Here is a 15867-nt window from a genome sequence, read left to right on the forward strand (position 1 = left end):
CTCTGGCTGTGCGGCAGTTCGGATTACAGTCAAACATCAGAAAGAGTGAGGTAATGGTGTTGAAAGGATCCATCCTACAGTACCCCATCATCGTAGAGGGGAAGCCCTTTTCACTGACAAGGGCCTTCAAGTATCTGGGAAGCACTGTCACCGATGACCGCATTCATAGTGCCTCCTGAGCATTTGGTCGTTTGTGGAAAAGGCTCTGGTCATCCCATGGTATCACCTCCCAAACTAAGATGGAAGTTTATTTGGCAGTGGTTATCTCTGCATTATCATATGGGTCAGAGACCTGGACCCTGAACAGGCATCAGATCAGGAAGCTACGCAAGCTCCAACAACGGCACTTGCGTTCCATCCAAAATATCCACTGACCAACGGTGAGTTACTGGGCAGGGCGGGCATGGTGTACATTGAAATACTGCTGAGGCAACACCTGCTGCGATAGGCAGGACATGTAATGATGCCAAACAATCGCATTCCAAAGCAGATCATGATAGGTGAACTCTACCAAGGCAGTCATTCAAAGGGTCATCCTCTCCTTCGTTGGAAAGATACTCTAAAAGATACATTATAGCAATGTGGTCTTCCTATCCCTGGTTGACAGGAACTAGCCCTGCAGAGGGCCAGCTGGAGAGAAGCAGTGCGCATGAGGCTTGGACGGCTGAATGGGGCTCGGCGCCATCATAACGTTCTGAAAAGACTAAGACGTCATGCTGCTAGGGTTAAAGAACACTTGTCTGCATGCCCTTGCAGTCAGGGCCAGATTAACGCATAGGCAAACTAGGCAGATACGGAATTGCGCGCAAACTGGAAGAACTTCACTCACTGACATTTCAACCGGTGTATCTCACTTGTGTTCACACAAAATCAAATTGGCTGACCTGGAACTTACTCTCACTCACTTTCTTGCAGCGACAAAAGTACATTCCAGGTCAGTCAGTTTGATTTTGCTTGAATACAGCAAACGATGTCTCTTTCAGGGGCAGCAAAGCATAAACACAAGAAACAAGAAGAAGAATGCAAGCGGCAAAGGGGGGCATTGTTTTTACAAATCTGTGCTGAAAGCCCCAAACCGAGCTTTCTAACAAGTAGCTTGTAGGTGGGCAGGATCCCAAGGGGTCCCAGAAAGGTAAGTGCAGTGAGTCACCTACCTTCTGTACAATGCCAGCAAGCAGCAGTGCAAATCATGACAAACACTGCATACCTCCTGTCTGTTTCTTGTTATGGATAGCACTGTGCTGAGGAAATACTGTTTAAGCAGTCATACAGACCCCAAACAGGAAGCAACACTCATTGCCTGGAAACATTTACAGAAACAACTTTGTATGGTGTTTTGCACCAAATTATGCAGATGCAGTTACCATAGTTACCAGAAGTCAAAGGAGCCAGCAGAGTCTTGTCCAGACAGGTCCTCCTAAAATTCAAAGCTCTCATTTAGAAGTGTTAAGGGAGGCTTTCACTCTAGCTGTACAGCAAAGGATTTCTCAGAGAGGAGGGAAACTCGCCTGTGTTACAACACACCGGAACAGCAGACTTGAAATAAATACAATGAATAAAGTATACTAGCTGCTTAAACACAGGATACACCTAATTTGAATTAAAACAATCATGCCATATTATATTCTCTTTTCTTTTTTTTAATTTAGTAATTCTTTTTTTTTTTTTCTTTCCAGGGACTTCACTGTAATTATGCCTGCCTGGTGTTCAAATCACTTGTGAACAAACCTTCAGAAGAGAGAGTCAAAGAGCTCCTCACCAGTGCAGTCGGTATTGAACAGGTCGTTTTAAATGGCTGGTCTTTGTGTGCAATTAAAAATCCCAATTAGGCAGCAGAGGATCGGGATCATGATCATGTTTTACTTCAAACTATTTATTTGTTGTCAGGCAAAGATTGCACTGCTGTGAAGAACAACTCTGCTTAAATAAAATATCATATTTTCTTTCACGCACAGCCAAATGAGTTAAGAGCAAACTAATAATCTTGTATTGTGTACCTAATTCATAACTTATATTTACTTAGGGTATTACTTCAATGTATACAGGGTGGGGCATAATTATGTACCTATTTGCACCAATTTGTGTCGAACTCATGTGGAACATGTGCTGTAGTTACAGGTACATAATATGGTATACCCTGTACAGCTGTAAATATAAATTGTAACAATTTAAATGGGAATCAGTCACCTGTACGATGTGTGATGGTCACTGTTGTGTTTTCCTCATTGGAATGAACTGCACCCTGATGAAGCAGTACATTGAGTTTGTAACAGATCACCTGTTGGCAGATCTGGGCTGCTCAAAGGTAAGGGCTGATTAGTTAGAAAGGTGGAACAATGAAAATTCAGAGCAATGAACTTCATAATGCACTGAAGCCCAATGATAACTGAAAACACAACGGTTTATATAGTCTGAAGATGGCATAGATCTTGTTGTGTAAATGGGCTGTGGAACATCAACGTCATACAGTATATGTTATGCACGTTCGTCATAACGTGTGTGGACGCGTCTAATGCGTCCATAGCCTTTTGGGCAGATCTGGGGCAACATTAAAAAGTAATGCAAGGTACTAGAGGATACCAAAATGTAAATGTACTGTACTCTACAAGACAAGACAAATAAAGAAACGGTAGCCTAATTAAGCCAGTGAAGACCTACAATTTCAAAAACAAAGTTATCAGCGTTGCATATAAAATTTAATTTCACATAAGGAAAGAAGCGTTTTCTTTTATTAATGACGAATTATCACATTTCAGTATCCTACCATACCATGCAGGTAGGGATTGGGGTAATGAGATCATAAAAAGCCTAGATTTGCTAGTAACACAGTTTGACCAACAAAAGGAGGCCTACCTGTATCATAGAACATATCGCACATTCCTTTTCACAAAGATAAAAAAGTAATATAATTGAACGAAATGAAAGAGCAGGCTTCACATGAATCACACAGAAGGGAATGGGTGAAAGCTGGACCAAGCTTACTCCCTCTCTATAATCCACATATTAAGAAAGAAATATATGCGCTTTCATACTTTTTCTAATCATGTGGTATAGTTTGAAAGACGATTCTCATTGATTTAGTGCCCCATCCAGTCAGGTTTTTCTTGGACTGTGAGCATTCTGATTGATTAAAAAATATGGAAATGATCATTCTTTTTTTTTTTTTTATAAATTTAGTCGTCGCCAATTATTTTTACCCCGGTTTTCACCCCAATTTAGCATGCCCAATTATTATCTGTATCCCCGGCTCACCGCTCGCAACCCCCCCGCCGACTCAGGAAACGGAGGCTGGAACACGCGTCCTCCGAAACGTGCTCCTTCCAAGCCGTCATTTTTCGCACTGCAGATCCACAGCAATGCTACCAGACCTATAGTGCCGGAGGACAACACAGATCTGGCGGCTCCGCTGCAGAGCCACAGGCGCCCTATCGGCCACAGGGGTCGCTGATGCGCGGTGAGCCGTGGATTCCCCTGCCGACCTAAGCCCTCCCTACCCGGGCAGCGCTCAGCCAATTGTGCGCCGCCCCCTAGGAACTCTCGGTCACGGTCAGCTGTGACATAGCCTGGATTCGAACCAGCGATCTCCAGGCTATAGAGCACATCCTGCGAGGAGCGCCTTTACTGGATGCGCCACTCGGGAGCCCATATGATCATTCTTTTTAATTTATAGACTATAGTGACTTGAATAATTGTGTGGTATAGTTTTCAAGATGTTTCACATTATTTTAGTGCCCTGTCCAGACCACTACCCAGATAGAAAAATGAACTAGCAGCATGTTGAACCAAGGCCTTCAGTTAGATTATTGTTTATGTTTTAATGAAAAGTATAACCTGCATGCAGTGTAGTATTTTAAAGATGGTGCTTCAATTATTGTTTTATTTTTAGTTTTTATTTCTTTGAAGTTTGCTTTTTTTTTATACACGTGAGGTATATGGTTGCCCCTAATTTGTCATACATGTGCAATACTTACCAGGGGATAGGTTTTAGTATTGCTGGATGCTGAAAGTGGGACAGTTAAATCCCTTCCCACCTCTTTAAAGCTGTGGACTCAGAGATTGGTACTTTCATAGATAACTACCTCTAGTGTGCAGAAGATGCAGGACAGGTTAACCAAACTGCAGATCGCATTGAATTTTATTGCGGAGCCATTGTTATAGCTGGCAAAGGCTACCACTGTATTGTACCATGACTACTCTGAACAGAAATATCTGTCTCTGCTAATACCAGTATGTTTTCTTAACTTTCTAGGTATTTTAAACAGGAAATCCATTTGATTTCATGGAGCCATTCTCTCTGGAAGGGAAAACAAACTACTTTGAAAAGCGGGTAGCAGAGTACAAAAGAATGGTGATGTCTAATACAATGGACTGTACTTTCACATTAGATACAGATTTTGCTTGTTTGTTTTTGTTTATTAAAGTATATTTTATTCTTTTATCTTTAAATGTGCTTTAGTTTTATTTTGTCACTTTGAAGGATTTTCTTGAACCTCTCCAAGACCTAGAACTGTATACTGTATTCAATTCAGCAGACCTCCAATAGTTTGATAGTTTGGTTCTCTGAAATGATCACTGTTTGTTCATTCTCTAATAGGTACCATAGAATATACAGTACTGAGAGGATGCATTCCTTCAGTCTAGAATCAACTCTGCATGGGGAACCCAGATCATAATACTTGCTGAGGATTGGAGAAAACAAATCCTTTACACACTAATACATCGGTTTGCTCAGGATAATGTAAGTCTTCAGTGATTTTTTGTAGTGTTTCAGCCACCCAAATCATGTTTCATAGCAACCATCCAATCATGGGTCTAGTGCAGGGTTGAGAGTATAGTCGCAGGTTGTTTTTTGTGGGCTTGTCAGTCTCCCCTTTCTCGCATCTTTTCAGATGGAATGGTTACTCAGTGGGCTTACAGCCATTACTTTCCCAATTCATGAACTGACTGCTTCAAGTAAGGCCACCAATAAAGCTAATACAGTAGTGAACTACCAGAGCTCAGTACCTGTTCTCTCATACACCTCTGCTTAACTGGTGGGAATTGCATTGCAGATACTAACACCTTATACCAAAATTCTTTCTACCTCCTCATCTCCCAACACCATCCACCACACTATAATAATTTAAACAGCGTCAGTGCAGTATTTAGGTTTGCTACCATTTAGATAAATAGATTAGACCGATACTGTAATGTAAAAAAAAGAAAAGAAACATGTGCTTTGTTTACTGTAGCAGTTTTGCAAATACAGTATTTCACTTCAGGATCATGCTTTACCTGCATGTGTCTCACGTGTATATTTGAGGCCAGTGTGAGTGGCTCAATAGTGAGAGTACTGCAGCCATGTCAGCCTTATGTGGCAGAAGTGTACAAATAGTGTTCTGCTGTTATCTTCAAAAAATCTGTATTTCTTGTTTAAGTTATGCTGTGAATTTTAGAAATATCAAAATACTGAGTTTCAGTTCATCCTGACGTTTATTCCAAGACCATAGTGCAAGAAAACGGAATGCCTTTTTTCCAAATTCCGTACAAACTTTAGGAACGATGAAACAGAACAGCCTGTGATCTAAGATCATAAGTACTACTAGAGGTAATTAACAATTTATTAAGGTAATTTGGGATTTTGCCAAGGCTAGCCTTATAAACAAAAAGGCTATTCTTTGCAAAATCCTACATTACCTTAATGAATGTGGGTACTTTGTAAATCATGTAGACCTAACATCTGCATAGTGGGCATGGGAAATGTTATAAGAAAGGTACATGGAATTTAACCATTAACTCATGACTACAGAAGTCAGCTGTATAAATACACTATATTATTAAGTTGCAACTATGAAATCTGGATGGGTGCTGGGAAGGCCGAAGTCAAGGCATCAGCACCAAGGTTATGCTGGAAGTGCGTGAGTACTGGCCAGTAAATTCAGTAATATGCAGGATTGCCAATATAGGAAGGTACAGATAATCTTGTTTTTTAAAGCTGTACACTGGAACTACAAACTACTTGCCATCTGTATGGAGCCTAGTCTTTCTGAATAATAATGAAATGCATACATGCTGCATACAGTAGGTTGTTCTGCAGTCTGTTTCCAGGTGCAACATTGCTTATTTGGACTTATTCTGAAAAGTTAGTTAGGTAGCACATAGGGCAGTGACAATTGTTTTCCATCTCTGCCGGTCGTGAGCAATTTTCTCAGCTGTGCTCCACGTCAGGTTTTCTGTTGTCAATTCAATCTCCATGGTTCTTCTCCATGTTGTTTTCGGCCATCCTCTTTTCCTTTGTCCCTCTAGTGTCCAGCTCAATGCTGTCCTGGCAATGTCATTGACATTTCTTCTCAGTTTGTGGCCTCGCCAAAGCCATCTGCGTCTCTTGATCATGGTTTTCATGCTGTCCATGTTGGCCCTTTTATAGAGTTTGATGTTGGTAATCTTAATCGGCCAGAATATACGTAGGATTCGCTGGACACATGTACTGTGGAAGCTTGGTAGTTTTTTAATGTCATAGTCAGTTATTATCTAGCTCTCAGAGGCCTATAGCAACACAGACTGGACACAGCTATGGTATAATTTGAGTTTGATGAATCTGCTATATGATGTTGATTTCCAGATGGGTCTCAGTTGGAAGAGGACGTCTCTGTCTTTCTCCAGTCTAGATTTAATGTCCTGGTCTGTTCCTCCTCCTTGAGTAATTATGCTTCCAGATATGTGAAGGAGTCAGTGTTGTCCAGCTCTTTTGTTTCAATAGTAATTGGTTGCAAGCTCTCAACGTTGACTGTCATTACTTTTGTTTTGCTGGTGTTAATCTTTAGTCCTATCTGTGAGCTGATGAAATATAAAAGGTTTGCCTCCTGTTGCATGGGCAGCAGTGTGGAGTAGTGGTTAGGGCTCTGGACTCTTGACTGGAGGGTCATGGGTTCAATCCCCAGTGGGGGACACTGCTGTTGTACCCTTGAGCAAGGTACTTTACCTAGATTGCTTTAGTAAAAACCCAACTGTATAAATGGGTAATTGTATGTAGAAATAATGTATAATGTGATATCTTGTAACAATTGTAAGTCGCCCTGGATAAGGGCGTCTGCTAAGAAATAAATAATAATAATGTGGTAGTGTGATATCATCTGCAAGGGTGGAAAATGGCGTCCATCTTATGCCTCTGTTTTGGTCTTCAGTTGTTCTCCTCACAATCCAGTCGATAGGCAAATTGAATAGGAATGCTGACATCACGCATCCTTGTCGAAAGCCAGACTTTACCATAGAATTGCTTGATGATCCGTATCGGTTTTCCTGCGATCCCATAACTGTGCATGATCTTCTAGATGCTTTGTCAGTACTTTTGAAGGCCTTTTCAAAATTAACGAAGTTCATGTAAAGGCCTTTGCTGCCATTCGCTGCATTGCTCAATAATGTTCCTTAGCATGAACATGTGAGCATTGCAGCTTCTTCCTTGTCTGAAACCAGCTTGCTCTTTTCTTATCGGTTCAATTGTCCTGAAAAAGCAATACTGAAAGGTAATACTGAAAAGAAAATATACTGCAGCTAATTTACCTAATTACTGGGGCCTGATGTTTTCGGTGTTAACCGATAATAAATAAAAAAACACCCTCGAAGACCTATTTAGTAAAAAAAAATTTTATTATTATTTTTTTAAACCTATAAACCTGGGATATTTTTTATATATATTTTTAAAATATATTTTAAATAATGTCAATCCTTCACTACTCTCTTACTATATAAAGAAAATATCTTTCAGAAGGCGGGCAGTGTGCAAAGACATTGTCACTGACCAATCATCAAGTTTTGTCGACCTATATAATCGAATAAACTCTTTAGAGTGACTTGTGACTGGGGTGAGCTAAAAAAAAAAAAAACTTGTAAGGTTATTTTTGTTACTGTTTAGGACCAACAAATCCAGGACCAGTAATTATTTGAAAGTTAGGTTAACATTTATATAATTCAAAATCAATATTACAATTAATAAAATACAAATTATAATACATACATAAAAACACTTAAATGGCTAATAAGTCAATTGGTTAACTCTCCTGTTAGCATTAAGTTTGCTTTGCAGTATTGCTGTGGAGTAGTGTATTAGTGTTTGCCCTCTAATTCTTTATTATTTAAGGGTCTTGTATTCAATAAGCTTTATTCGGCAATTGATGTGTTTGAGTGGTGTTTATTTTTAATAATTGAAAATAAACTGATTTTGCCAAATAATAATGATAAAAACACCTCCGAACTCAACAAAAACTAAAAACCCTTGTATGGACCTTCCTTACACAGCACTATTACAAAGTGATCACTAGGTGGTGCTGTGTTTCATGATCGCTTTGGCTAGAAGGGGAATCCTGCAGCTGATTGTAACACGGAATGCTAGACGGTATGGTCTTTGACGGTCTAACCGGTTTTATAAGCATTGAACATGATTAAATCATTCGATTTATTTATTTAGTTCTTTTAATTATTTTAATAAGCATGTAGTAAAGATTTGTCGATATGGTATTGTATTCATGAAACATACTGAACTATTATCTGGTTTCTGAAAAAAAAAAAAAAAACATTCTTAAATACTGCCCTGTACTACAAACTGTTGAATTTATCATTTAAATGAGCATAAACATGTTCAAAATAAACATTCTGTATTAAAACACGTTTCAAATACATTCTGGGCTCTGAAATAACTTGCGTTTAGCTCTCAGAAGCAATGGAAAGCTTCAGGTAATTCATTGAAAATGACTGCTGCTTTCAAATCTGTTAGAAAGGAATACTGCAAAATGTCCTTGCATTCTGTCTGTTCAATTTAAAGGACATTTACATTTCTCAGTTTTTTTTTTTTTTTTTTTACTGAAGCAGTATTGCAATCACCAAAGCAGGCTTGACCAGCTTCAAACTTGGGCAGAACAATTGCAACCCCTAACAAAGCTCTTCAGCAATAACTCACAGCAGGAAAGGAAATAGTTTGCATTGCACAGCTGACCTAATTAAATGCAGCCCTCATGACAAGCTGCAAGGTCAGGTACATCCTAGATGTATGAACATACATATGTACAGTTTTGCATGCATATAGAGAGCAGCTTGTCCAACTTGAGTGTACCAGTAGATGGGGGTATATGGAGAGTATTGTTGTGTCTTACATTTTTACATACATCTAGACCACCGACTGTCCAATTCTGTTCGACAGTCTTTCTGTGTGTCACAATAGAACTCTAGAACTGCTTATACAGCTATAATTAAAACGTGAAAGGTCATTCTTCAGAAAAAGTCATAAAGAGTATCAGAATCTGGGGTGTACTGAGGCACACTGTCATCCAAAGAAACGCTTATTCAGTTGTGATGAAACTTCTTTAGTGGAAATTAGTCACAGTATCATAATGTGGGCATATGAGGAGGCATCTCTCCGTCTATAAAGTATAGGTATACATGTCAAACTTATTGACACCGAAAGTTCATAGTACATTCTAGTACATTCAAAATAACTGATAACAAGAATTGATGTAAATACAATCTCTACAATTAGTATGCTGCAGGCTAATACACAGAATATGAATCGGCAGGACAATGATGAGTAACAATGCCGGACTGCCTAACTACTCGTTTTTAAACGAATTACAACGCCCTTCATTATAACAGCACAAATAAATAGACCTTCCCCCAGTTTACTCACTCGCGCGCGCTCTCTCTGTCTCTCTCGTTTAAATGCAGTTCCATTTGAGATCATATTGAACCCTCCTTCTTGGCTACATCGTGACGTCAATAGCAGCTTATTGCATATTTTTCTCTTTGCAAAGCAGCAGCCTGAGAATCGCATATTCATCGGAGTGATATTTTCAGTAAAGAAACATTAGCCGCAGCCTCTACAAGAACACACTTTGCACCATCAGATTCGCTTTGCCTTTTCGCAGACTGAAATTGTTCACAGTAAGTTGTGCGTTTAAAACCTCATTAAGTATTGTAGTCATTGCTCTGCTTTTTAATATTTTGAGCGTGTGGTTGGGATTGCAGAAAGCGGATGCTGAGGGGACATTCGGAGTAGCGAGTAGCGCTGAGAAGAACAGGCATTACAACAGTTTTCAGTCGTGCAGTGCAGAAGCGAAAGTTGTACCGTATATGCTTATTGTATAAAGCATATGTCCCCTTCAGATTTTATTTACGGGAGAATGGAGAGTTGAAGTAAAGTAACACATTGCGATTTCATTGTTTGCAATGCAACGCTGTTTACTGTAAAATAAGTGCAACAGGTTGTTAAGAACAAAACAAAACAAAACACAAAATGTATTATGCAGCATCAAACTTCTGAAACAGGATATCTATCTTTATAGCTACTATTAGACTGGGAAGCGTACAATAGTGCAGGATCATAATTTGTGAATGGAAATATTGGAATGTAAGCATGTAGTATGTGGAGTAACAGTTGCACAAATCAACATTTGTTTTGTTTTGCATGGTTTTTAAATAATGAAAGTAATGTGCAGAACGGGAGGTATATGGGAGTGTATTATTTTTTGGCTGTGCATTTTTAAAGGGGCACTGCAATTTAGTGCAACTATAGGGAGGTGTTGTGCTTGCTTATTATCTTTATCTATACTTGTATACGGTCTCTATTTAGATTGTAATAAAAATTCTTACTGTACATGACATTTTGGAGGTAACCTTTAAAATGCACCACATCTGCTGTAACCCCTAACGGTATGCTGATAGTCCCTTACAGAAGGTTTTCTCCAACATTCTACTTGATTGTAATAGTAAATGATATCTACTCTTTACTCCAACTACTTTTAAATTTGCAGTGTTTTCTATTAATAGTAAATAGAAGTGCATATTGGATACAATTTATGAGTGTTTTGTTAGCTGCAACCACTTTAAATGTGTGAAGTGTTTTGTATCAATTGGGTTAGGACCTAACTGCTAGGTGAACCATTGTCTCAACTGATATTAACCTCTCGCCTCTCCAATTATTACCAAGCACCAGCTACAATATGACTAGAGGTCAGCATTCTGGCTGGAAATGGGTGCAGCCCCACGCGTATGCAGACTTCACCTGCCCAGGAAACATTTCTAAAGCACCTAATTGTAAAACAAACAAGCAGTACAAATAAATGATAGGAAAATGGTACCTTCCACATGAAAAATGTTTTTATTGCAAGCTTTATGTACATACACATGTGCACACACACATATTCCTACGTACAATATGCACCTGCCCAATCACACAAACATGTTTGAGTATTGTATATCTACTGTATGTAATAAAATAGGTTATATTGTGCATCTCATAAAATGTCATATGCGGAAAAAAAATCACATTTATTTTGGTGCTAAAAACTAAAATCTAATTTATTATAATTCTACAGCAATATTTTAACTAACTCATTTTGACATGAATTTTCTGCAACCACTTGTTAGGAACCTGAATAAGTGCACCATGTGTGGTATTCTAAAGACAACAATCTTCATAGCTGACAGTGCTCACTGATTTTCCATGGATGGTGTCTTCTGCTGGTTATTCATTTCTTTAAACCCCTTCTGCATCATAAATGCCTCTATATATTGCTTCTACAGTGTATACATTTGAAGGTAGTTCTCTCTCAATTGCGCATTTCTTGCAATACAGTGCATATTTCCTGCAGCATCAGTGTAAAAACTGTTTTAGGATATTATAGCTGAGAAGAACAATGTCTCAACACAAATAATACAGTACTCAAGTGTCTTCTGGCAGTCAATGCTGCTGGTAGAGTACTGTTTAAAGGTATTTAATTTTTATGTAAAACCCATCGTGTTGATTCTGGATTGGGTCCTCAGTTTCTCAGATGTGTTTTCATGCAGCTCTAATTTACTCTGAATACTGTGCAGCACAGAGTAGAGTCCTGCATTGGGCAGGGTACCCTCGGTGACCGCGGGTGACCCGCAAAAGCTGGTAGGGTTCGGGTCGGAATGTGAACTTTTTCGCGGTTTGTGGTTCCGGTGCGGTCAAAAAAAAATACAAAATAAACATTGGGGTCAGAATTTGAATCACCAAAAATGTTTTATGTGTACTCGTATGTAACCCTTTGCCAAATAATGTATTAGAAGGTAAATACACCAGTATTTCCTGCACTGAAGCAGGAGGCGATTAGGGAGGAGTCAGCTGACTAAGCAGTGTTGTTCTTGCTTGATACATCACAAGATCTTTTTATCACGTCTGCTTGGTGATATTGAAAATGCCTGTGGACAAGGTGAAACAAAAGATAGTGCAGGGTTTATATCATGTAGTTCAAAAGGTAAATTGTGTAAACTCAATCTGTGGAGAATGGTAGAGATATCTGTGTGTGAATGTGACAGCGTGAGAGAGTCAGTCGGCGCAGACAGTAGGTAAAGAACAAACACTTGCAGGTTCGGGTCGGGTTACAGGGCTTATTAAAGCGGGTCAGGTCGGGTCACGGGTAAGAAGACGGTGTTGCAGCGGGTTGCGGGTTCGGGTCGGGTCCTGTAGTAGCGGGTCCGGGTCGGAAAGCGTGTCTTAAAAATCGGACCGGCGCAGGACTTTAGCGCAGACCCTGACCGCATGGTAAACACACACACCTGGTCAGTGCGAAGTGTGTACCAGGGGGAGCCACAGGGCCGAAGCCGCGGTGGGTGATGTTTCCTCAGGGGATTATAATATGCAGGCTCGCTCAAACAGAGGCAGACAGCAAATTAGAATGATTAGAAGTGCAGTGATTTATCTTTTATAGATGGTTGCTGCAGTCTTGAGCAATGACAAGTAAATGCTACATCATTGCTCCCTTGCCTAAGGAGGCAGCTGAGTGACATTAAACAGACCAAAGCCCGCATGTTTGTGACATCTGGAACTAGGGCGGCTGCATTTACACACACACACACACACACACACAAAACGTGTCCTGAGAGCTAAGCCTCCTCAAAGCAAAGCCTGCTTTAAAGTGGCCGGTGTAAAGGGGTTATATGTGAGCCCAGTAAGCCAAGGCTTGCCGTAGTTGCATAAATATCTGTCAGATGGTTAAGTCAAGTGTGTTGCACTGAATTAAACCCCAGAGGCAGCTGGAGCTTTCATTGAGAGCTCTGCCTGAGCAGCACACAGTTGCAGAGACTTGGAGAAAGGGATTGCCATTTGTACCTTAGCACAACAATAGTAATGTGGAAGAACCATTGTATTGAAGCCAGCTGTGGGCTAGCGGGGGGCACCAGGTAACTGTGTTTCCACCCCCCCACCCCACTTATGATAACAAAATCATAAATGCCTGTGATGGGTGTACACCCCACCCCTGTGTGTATGTATTATTTAGTATTTGTTGTATTTTTTTATTTATAACATATTGTTTTGTTATTATTTATTGATTTTTTGTTTTGCTGGGAAGGAGTTAAAAACATTCCCTGCTAGAAAATACTCGTGTAGAATGTGGCTGTCTTCACACTGGCTAATCGGCTTATCGGCATGGCACCGATATGAGGAAAAAAACACAATTGGCGAGTTATTTTAGCCGATAATGTACACCGATATTCATGCTTGAATTTCTTCCAGCACAGAATGTAATGTTTGGTCAGGCGCGCTTACTAATGTAATAATAATGCAGTAAATATGTCTCAAAAGAACGGTGTTTGAATTTTATAGAATATTATTCTGATGATTTTTTTAAAAAGCTCTTCTTTTGAATATTTAAGACTCTGGAGTGTTTGCTTGCCCCGTGCTGCTCAACACTCTCTGCGTCCAAACAGCAAAACAAGTCCTCTTAGTTAGTGCAGACTGCCGGGCCATTACATTAGTAAACAGGTAGTGATCTATAGATACAGAAGATAAATAGATACCGGTAGATAAGATTTGACAAGTAAGCTTATTTGTGAATAAAAAATGACAATAGCAGTCGTTGTTGTGCTGCCAGTGTCTTTAAAGACACTCACTCAGCTAAAATCGTAAAGTACGAACTTGGCTGCAGACTGTCTCTCTTTAGCGCGGACTGTGTGTTGAGAAAACGAATTTGAGAGAAAAAATTTGTATGAGATTTTTTACTTTAATAACTGAAGAGGTTCTGGAGCTGTGCCCCGGCACAAATTAAGCGCTGTATATAATATATATATATATATATAGATATACATACAGTATTGTGCAAAAGTTTTAGGCAGGTGTGAAAAAATGCTGTAAAGTAAGAATGCTTTCAAAAATAGACATGTTAATAGATTATATTTATCAATTAACTAAATGCAAAGTGAGTGAACAGAAGAAAAATCTAAATCAAATCCATATTTGGTGTGACCACCCTTTGCCTTCAAAACAGCATCAATTCTTCTAGGTACACTTGCACAAAGTCAGGGATTTTGTAGGCATATAGTCAGGTGTATGATTAAACAATTATACCAAACAGGTGCTAATGATCATCAATTCAATATGTAGGTTGAAACACAATCATTAACTGAAACAGAAACAGCTGTGTAGGAGGAAGAAAACTGGGTGAGGAACAGCCAAACTGAGCAAACAAGGTGAGGTTGCTGAAGACAGTTTACTGTCAAAAGTCATACACCATGGCAAGACTGAGCACAGCAACAAGACACAAGGTAGTTATACTGCATCAGCAAGGTCTCTCCCAGGCAGAAATTTCAAGGCAGACAGGGGTTTCCAGATGTGCTGTCCAAGCTCTTTTGAAGAAGCACAAAGAAACGGGCAACGTTGAGGACCGTAGACGCAGTGGTCGGCCAAGGAAACTTACTGCAGCAGATGAAAGACACATCATGCTTACTTCCCTTCGCAATCAGAAGATGTCCAGCAGTGCCATCAGCTCAGAATTGGCAGAAAACAGTGGGACCCTGGTACACCCATCTACTGTCCGGAGAAGTCTGGTCAGAAGTGGCCTTCATGGAAGACTTGCGGCCAAAAAGCCATACCTCTGACGTGGAAACAAGGCCAAGCGACTCAACTATGCACGAAAACACAGGAACTGGGGTGCAGAAAAATGGCAGCAGGTGCTCTGGACTGATGAGTCAAAATTTGAAATATTTGGCTGTAGCAGAAGGCAGTTTGTTCGCCGAAGGGCTGGAGAGCGGTACACGAATGAGTGTCTGCAGGCAACAGTGAAGCATGGTGGAGGTTCCTTGCAAGTTTGGGGCTGCATTTCTGCAAATGGAGTTAGGGATTTGGTCAGAATTAATGGTCTCCTCAATGCTAAGAAGTACAGGCAGATACTTATCCATCATGCAATACCATCAGGGAGGCATCTGATTGGCCCCAAATTTATTCTGCAGCATGACAATGACCCCAAACATACAGCGAAAGTCATTAAGAACTATCTTCAGCGTAAAGAAGAACAAGGAGTCCTGGAAGTGATAGTATGGCCCCCACAGAGCCCTGATCTCAACATCATCGAGTCTGTCTGGGATTACATGAAGAGAGAGAAGCAACTGAGGCTGCCTAAATCCACAGAAGAACTGTGGTTAGTTCTCCAAGATGTTTGGGCCAACCTACCTGCCGAGTTCCTTCAAAAACTGTGTGCAAGTGTACCTAGAAGAATTGATGCTGTTTTGAAGGCAAAGGGTGGTCACATCAAATATTGATTTGATGTAGATTTTTCTTCTGTTCACTCACTTTGCATTTTGTTAATTGATAAATATAAACTATTAACATGTCTATTTTTGAAAGCATTCTTACTTTACAGCATTTTTTCACACCTGCCTAAAACTTTTGCACAGTACTGTATATATATATATATATATATATATATATATATATATATATATATATATATATATATATCCATATCATTAACCGCTTACTCCTTTACAGGGTCGTGGTGTGCCGGAGCCTAACCCGGCATACACAGGGCGCAAGATGAGACTACACCCTGGACGGGACACCAGTCCATCGCAGGGCACCACACACAGGGCAATTTAGAG

The 15867-nt window shown here is 39.9% G+C and overlaps 1 protein-coding gene across 4 annotated transcripts in view; it reads left to right on the forward strand.

Annotated features, from left to right (window-relative positions):
* The first annotated feature begins 9749 nt into the window (after nt 1-9749).
* The window catches only part of LOC117399405 (neurocalcin-delta), a 122598-nt gene continuing 116480 nt past the window's right edge, over nt 9750-15867 (forward strand). For all 4 annotated transcript variants that reach the window (XM_033998523.3, XM_033998527.3, XM_033998524.3 and 1 more), the window contains exon 1: nt 9750-9909. The gene's annotated coding sequence lies outside the window, so the exon portion shown is untranslated. The remainder of the gene's footprint in view (nt 9910-15867) is intronic.

Source organism: Acipenser ruthenus, chromosome 4, assembly GCF_902713425.1.
Source record: "Acipenser ruthenus chromosome 4, fAciRut3.2 maternal haplotype, whole genome shotgun sequence".
Taxonomy (NCBI): Eukaryota; Metazoa; Chordata; class Actinopteri; order Acipenseriformes; family Acipenseridae; genus Acipenser; species Acipenser ruthenus.